At 38.0% G+C, this 6,920-nt stretch overlaps 1 long non-coding RNA gene across 1 annotated transcript; it reads right to left on the reverse strand.

The window, feature by feature from the left end:
• Window positions 1–4,666: 4,666 nt before the first annotated feature.
• Window positions 4,667–6,171, reverse strand: LOC117300855. The gene is made up of 3 exons (XR_004520227.1): window positions 5,985–6,171; window positions 5,141–5,253; window positions 4,667–4,691 (listed from the first exon to the last, which is right to left on the reverse strand). It is a non-coding gene; the product is annotated as an uncharacterized LOC117300855 (long non-coding RNA).
• Window positions 6,172–6,920: the final 749 nt, after the last annotated feature.

Here is a 6,920-nt window from a genome sequence, read left to right on the forward strand (position 1 = left end):
TAAATTGCTGTTTTGTGACGTTCGAGTAATTGAAAACGTTTTTATTTAAATGTTAAACATGGACTATAACGGATTATTGATATAGCCAATATTACTATTTTTGTACAAGAAATGTAAAATAAGGACTGATATTTTAGTAGTATTCAATAAAACCTTTTTCCTTCATGCAAAAAAAACACAAATTCCGACCCAGAAAACTCAGTTTCGGCTAAAGCCGGTGACCCACGAACCATTCATACACAGTGTGTGACGTCACACCACGTACCGAAGCTCTGTACACAGTGTGTCAGGTCGATCGTGTGCGTGCATTTTACATGTACATTGAATGTGGAATAACATCGGACACTATAGGCTGCATTTTTTTGACACAAAAAACAGCGAAAATGTCCGATGGCAGCGGGTCTTGGGAAAACCACAGTATAGATGAGGAAAAGGCATTTCAGGGAGGCACTTCAGAGGAAAGTGAGGGCTCTAGCGATAAGGGGAGCTCACCGGACGAGAGAGAAGCCGACGACGTGTTATGAGTACATGTAGTTAACCAGCCCGGAGACGATGATCGTCAGGCCGAAGACGATGAGCCAAACCCTGATGATCGACGGCTAAAGACAGACTGGTAAGGCCACAAAACGTTTCATGAATTATACTGAATGATGCTTCGTTTGATCAGTTTATTTCTGCTCCCAAAAATAGTTGAAGGCTATCCTTGACTAAATTAAAACATGAACGAACATGATGGACAAGGTTTATTGTTTACCTCCATTCACGTTATAATACATGTATGTGAACAACACATGCACTGACTTAGTCAGTAGAAATGTGAGGGGAGGGGTAATTTTTGTCTTGCGTTTTATACTTTGTTGGCAAAATTCATACATTATCAATTTAAACTGATATTGTAGATAACCTATGTTGTTGTTTTTCTCCACCAAGTAACTGCGTGGTGGTGGACACATGTGCATCTACACAAATATCTCATGTGCATGTATGTAACTGTTACTTTGGATTATGATTGCCTTCTGGCATGGGTATAGTTTTAAAGCAATTCAGGTACACACATGCAATATTAACACTTCACCATGCAAACCACAAATCTGTTGTTAATAATTTTGTATGAATTCTTTTGTTAATAATTTTGTATGAATTCTTTTGTTAATAATTTTGTATGAATTCTTTTGTTTTGTTTTACAGAAAACACTGCAATGTTGAATATCAGCAAGTGGTGAGCTTAGGACTATCTTGGCCGTTCAACCGCTGCCACTGACATCATGTTTGGTGGCAGCAACACGAAGGACATTTCCAAACCCTCGTGTACAGTACAGTGGAAGGATTTTCGTATCCACCAACGGATTAGGCAGCTTTGCTTTGGTTTATTTGTCTTCAGTCGTAACAATTTTCCAAGTTATAATGATCTGGAGGGAGTGAGAAATAATTTTATAAGCCATAATAATTTACGTATAAATGAACATGTATATTATTTCATTTTGTTTCTTTCAGAGGGGTGGGTGGTTCAAATTGATTAATTTAATTTGAACCACCCACCCCTCTGAAAGACACAAAATGTAAATTACTATGGCTTATAAAATTAGGTGTGTGGTTCAAATTGATTAATTTAGCACTTATGTGCAATAAACTTGTCCCCTGTTGTCAACAATACACTATGATTAACATGGTAACAACATTCAACTTGGTTAGCAGAAATATAAAAACAAAACAAAAAAACAGAAGCCTACATGTACACCTCCATAATAACGACAACACTAAAACTGTATGTATTTGCAAACGACAATAGTTTATTTTTCAGTTTTAAATATCAAAATTGAAAAAAGGTTGCCTAGTGATAGCGAAATCATCTGAACATTCCGTCATCAAAAAAAGTTAACTATACAACCCTGTCAACGCCCCTCCCCCTAAAAAAGAAAACCTCGGCCATGTTATGTACCTAGTTAGCTGTGGTTCTCTTTGTAAATTGTAAATTAAGTTGTACATTAAAAGAATATAATAAAATCATTGTGTACAGACCATGTTATTCTGTTTTTAAACAAAGTTGATTGTACTACCCTGGTTACCCCCCCCCAAAAAAAAATATATATAAAAAACTAGATGTAGTGTTTGTACAAACAAACACTAGGTGTTCGGCTATTGTTGGGTCAGTGTGTGAATAAATGAAACAAGTATTGTTAATAGCTCGTCAAATTACAAAGAAATCAAAACCAAACAGTTTTCTCGATGTGTAATAATTTATAGAAAAAGCATCAAAAAGTGTACATTTCAACCTAAAAGTCTTTAAATACTGCCTTTTCAAAGCATTTTACAGGCTCTTCCAGTTTAAAAAGGTCAAAAAGTCAAGAAAAGGTCACCAACATACCCATTTTTGAGGAATACGTGAGGCCCTTTCATATGATGTATAGATTGTCAAAATAGCTTTTGTGGTTGAGGAAACGTGAACTGATGAATAATGGCGACTGGAGAAGAGCCTAACTAACCAGAAGGGAAATGTTTGTTGAAAACGCCTTGAAAACAGACTACGTACGTAAAGCCCTTTCATATGATGTATAGATTGTCAAAATAGCTTTTGTGGTTGAGGACATAGGAACTTATGCATAATGACGACTGGAGAAGAGACTAACTAACCGAATAGGAAATGTTTGTTGAAAACATCTGAAAACAGACTACGTACGTAAAGCCCTTTCATATGATGTATAGATTGTCAAAATAGCTTTTGTGGTTGAGGACATAGGAACTTATGCATAATGATGACTGGAGAAGAGACTAACTAACCGAATAGGAAATGTTTGTTGAAAACATCTGAAAACAGACTACGAACGTAAAGCCCTTTCATATGATGTATAGATTGTCAAAATAGCTTGTGTGGTTGAGGACATAGGAACTGCATAATGACGACTGGAGAAGAGACTAACTAACCGAAAAGGAAATGTTTGTTGAAAACACCTTGAAAACAGACTACGTACGTAAAGCCCTTTTATATGATGTATAGATTGTCAAAATAGCTTGTGTGGTTGAGGATATGGGAGCTTATGCATAATGACGACTGGAGAAGAGACTAACTAACCGAATAGGAAATGTTTGTTGAAAACATCTGAAAACAGACTACGTACGTAAAGCCCTTTCATATGATGTACAATGTATAGATTGTCAAAATAGCTTGTGTGGTTGAGGACATAGGAACTTATGCATAATGACGACTGGAGAAGAGACTAACTAACCGAAAAGGAAATGTTTGTTGAAAACACCTTGAAAACAGACTACGTACGTAAAGCCCTTTCATATGATGTATAGATTGTCAAAATAGCTTGTGTGGTTGAGGATATGGGAGCTTATGCATAATGACGACTGGAGAAGAGACTAACTAGGAGGAAAATCTTTGTTGAAAACGCCTTGAAAACAGACTAAAGCGAAGCTATTTATAGGAGAAAAAAAAATTAAATACAAAAATAAATCGTACAAATTTTGGTCGCCAAGTGGTCTCCCATCCAAATACTGACTGGGCTCGATTTTGCTTAACTTTAGTGACAGGTGTTATCAACGCAGTATGGTACGCAGACTAAAACGATCAACACGTGGTGCAGAGCGTGACTATGCTTATCAATGCACCGCATACTTACACGTGGTGACCGCAATGCACCGCATGCTTACACGTGGTGACAAAGTACATGTAATTGTAAAATCTTTTCGCGCAATCAATGGGGGAATTTTGTAGTGCTTTATACGTGAATTTTAGATTTTTCAACATCGATTTTGAACCAGAAGACAAGATCAAAATGGGGTCATGTCTGTGAGGTGTTTACGGAGTTTTTAATGCCCTTTTTGATGATGTATCGATTATAAAAATCCCTCATGTAGATCAAAAGTTATGATTTTTTGAAATAATAAACTTTGAATGAGTGTATCTCGTCAACTGATGACGTCATCGTGACGTAAAAACTTTTGCATCATCTACTGGTTATTGTCTACCTGTGTGCAAAGTTTCAACTTAATGCAAGCTTCGCATCTATGCTTTTTCTTGCGGACAATCGACAGCGAGAATAATAAGAAAAACCAAAAAAAAAAAAAAAAAAAACGAACAAAATCAATGAGTTGTTCGGGCTGTTGCCCGAACACCTAAAAAAAAAAAACCAAACAAAATCAATGAGTTGTTCGGGCTGTTGCCCGAACACCTAATAAAATAAAACCCACATCAATGTGTACAAGCTAGGGCCCAATTTCATGGATCTGCATACTGTAAACAAAGAATCGGCACTTGCGGAAGCAGGGAATTATGTGCTTACATCAAGCGCGTTTCACAGGTTACCAGCGAATTTTGGCTTTTGCCGGTCATGGGTGCATACTTGGTTTATACCAGGCATTCTACGCTTACAAAGTAAGCGCAGAAGTTTAGCGTTTGGACGTAAGCAGAGAATGGTGATCATAAGCGCAGAATTTGGTGGTGAACAGATCCATGAAACTGGGCACAGGTCATTCTTTCTTCAAACAAAGTTGAACCCACTACCTTTGAACCCCCACCCCCCCCCCCCCCCCAAAAAAAAAAAAAAAGCTGCTGCATCCTTTTCCGGCTGGTGAAGGTTGATGTCAATGACACGGGGGTTACACATCAGCTGCGGATGGAGTTGTTTTCATGTCTTGTCACCCTGCTGACAATGAACAAGTGCATTTTGCATGCATTCTTTGCGTATCTGTTTAATGAAAAATAAAAAACAAAACCAAATAATCGTTATGTGGGATTTCTTGAAAATTTACATGGCAGAAATACAATCTCGGAAGGTTTGACGTAACACCACAGACTGACAATCTCTCTTTGAGTTGGCGTAGTTTTGAAAAGAACCTTACAGGAGTTAACGCAAAACCAGAACAAAAGGAGTCCACATGCAACAAAACCATGCAACAAAACCATGCAACAAAACCAGGGGGCCAGGTTTTCTTTATGTCTGATAGAAAACATGACCTCCAACCACCCCCCTCCCCCAGATCTACACCTAGTACAAAACTGTTCTTGCGATTCAACACCCCATCCCCTCCCACCCCCCCTCCACCGTGAACAGTTTTCAAAGGGGCAGCTGAAAAACTAAAAATGAAGAAATCATCTGATCCTCTGAAAATTTGCATGCATAGGCCTACGACTTACCTAAAGTGCTATTGAGAATCTTAGGTCTCCATTTCTAGTTCTGGCTAGCATGTCTCCGTCCTGCATTGTCTTCGTCCTGCATTCTCATTGTAGTGTAGAGCTGCGAGTTATTTCTGTACAAAAAAAATATAAAAACAAAAAATAAATAAATAAATAAAAAAACTAGTGCTGAAAAAGAACTGGCCTTATTTTACAAATGCAAATATAGTAAACACTCCATGTAATTAACCGTGCCAAGCCAATAAACACAGCTATAGGAAAACTTCACACTAAACTTCTCTGGAATTGGTAATTCCTGAATTAGGAGAGAAAAAAAATCTGAATGACCATGGATGGGCAATTATATGGATGGGAGTTTGAACATATTTTTGAGCTGTGCCTTAAAAAAAAAAAGCGAACAATTCTTAGGCAGCTTTGGCAAAAACAATGTCCAGCAATCCAGTATAGACCAATATAAATACATGTCAGCGAGGCCAATAAACTGTTAACTGTACCAATCAACTTTTTAAATGGATTAATATAGTGTTCACACATGGTTGAGCATGAACATGCCAGAAAATGTAAACCAGGGCATACATGTAAACATGCCAAAAGCACTTGGGTGGCTACATGGATTCATCACTCAACAGAGTCAATACACTATGTAGATATTTTATGGTAGTCGGGTCAGATTCAGAGCATGCACATCGTGTCATTTGACAAGATGATTGTTCCTTGCATGAAAAAGGTAGAGATTGTTTACTATTTTTCTTATTACAAATACATGTACATGTATTGGGCCTGAATTAATAATGGAGATAGTTTCTCAGTAGTAGATTTTTAAAGGTTATTAACAAGTACTTACCAGGCTTTTCTCCCTCTCTTTTCTGTAATGCCACTTGATTCTTTTGCTGTTCCACGGCCACTTGCGACCAGGGCCACGGCAGAGGGACCCCGCCGACGTCGTACTCGTAGCATGCACAAGCAGCACTGGCTGGGGCCTGGTGGTAGAAGATCCCCCTGAATTCTCTCGATGTTTAGAGGTTTAAATTTCGGAATCAATCCAGTCTTCTTACACAAACTTTGAAACTACAAGTGCATCCACAAACAACCAAATAGTCGGCAGTATTTATAGCTGATACACTAGAAACAAAAAGCTTCGTAGCACACACGCACGCCTGTAGTGTGGATGAAAACGCATACACAACACACGGAGTAACATGGCGTAATCTTTGTTTACTCTCGTTGCTTCATGGGTAATACGTCACCATTTTTTGACTGCGTTCATGACGTCCGCTGGTTTACAGATCCGCTTGGATTTCAGTGTTGGTTTAATAGCCGGGAACCAGTACAGGGCGGGAAATTTCAAAATCGAAGAATCGAGGTCAAATTTTTTCGGTCAAATTGTAGCAAAAGTATTTGGAGAAAAACATGACCACAACAATGAATTGATAGCTGAACACAACATAAACAAGTTCTGATAGTGATTTTAAAGTAGGAGTACCGTTATAGTCCATGTTTAAGATTGTCCAAACTCCGACTGTATAATAAATTGCCGTTTTGTAACATGCGATATAAGAATGTCTGACCCGTCTGTTTAATAAATTTTTCGTTGTGTAACGTTCAAGTTTTTGGGGAAAATTGCCGTTGTGTGGGGAAAAGGGTTTTGGGAAAAAGTTGCCGAGTTTTGGGGGAAAATTTTTAAATGGTAAGATTGTCCACTCTCCGTCTGTTTTATAAATTGCCGTTGTGTAACGTTCGAGTTTTGGGGAAAAATTGCCGTTGTTTGGGGAAAACAAGT

Source organism: Asterias rubens, chromosome 16 (genome assembly GCF_902459465.1).
Source record: "Asterias rubens chromosome 16, eAstRub1.3, whole genome shotgun sequence".
Lineage (NCBI taxonomy): Eukaryota > Metazoa > Echinodermata > Asteroidea > Forcipulatida > Asteriidae > Asterias > Asterias rubens.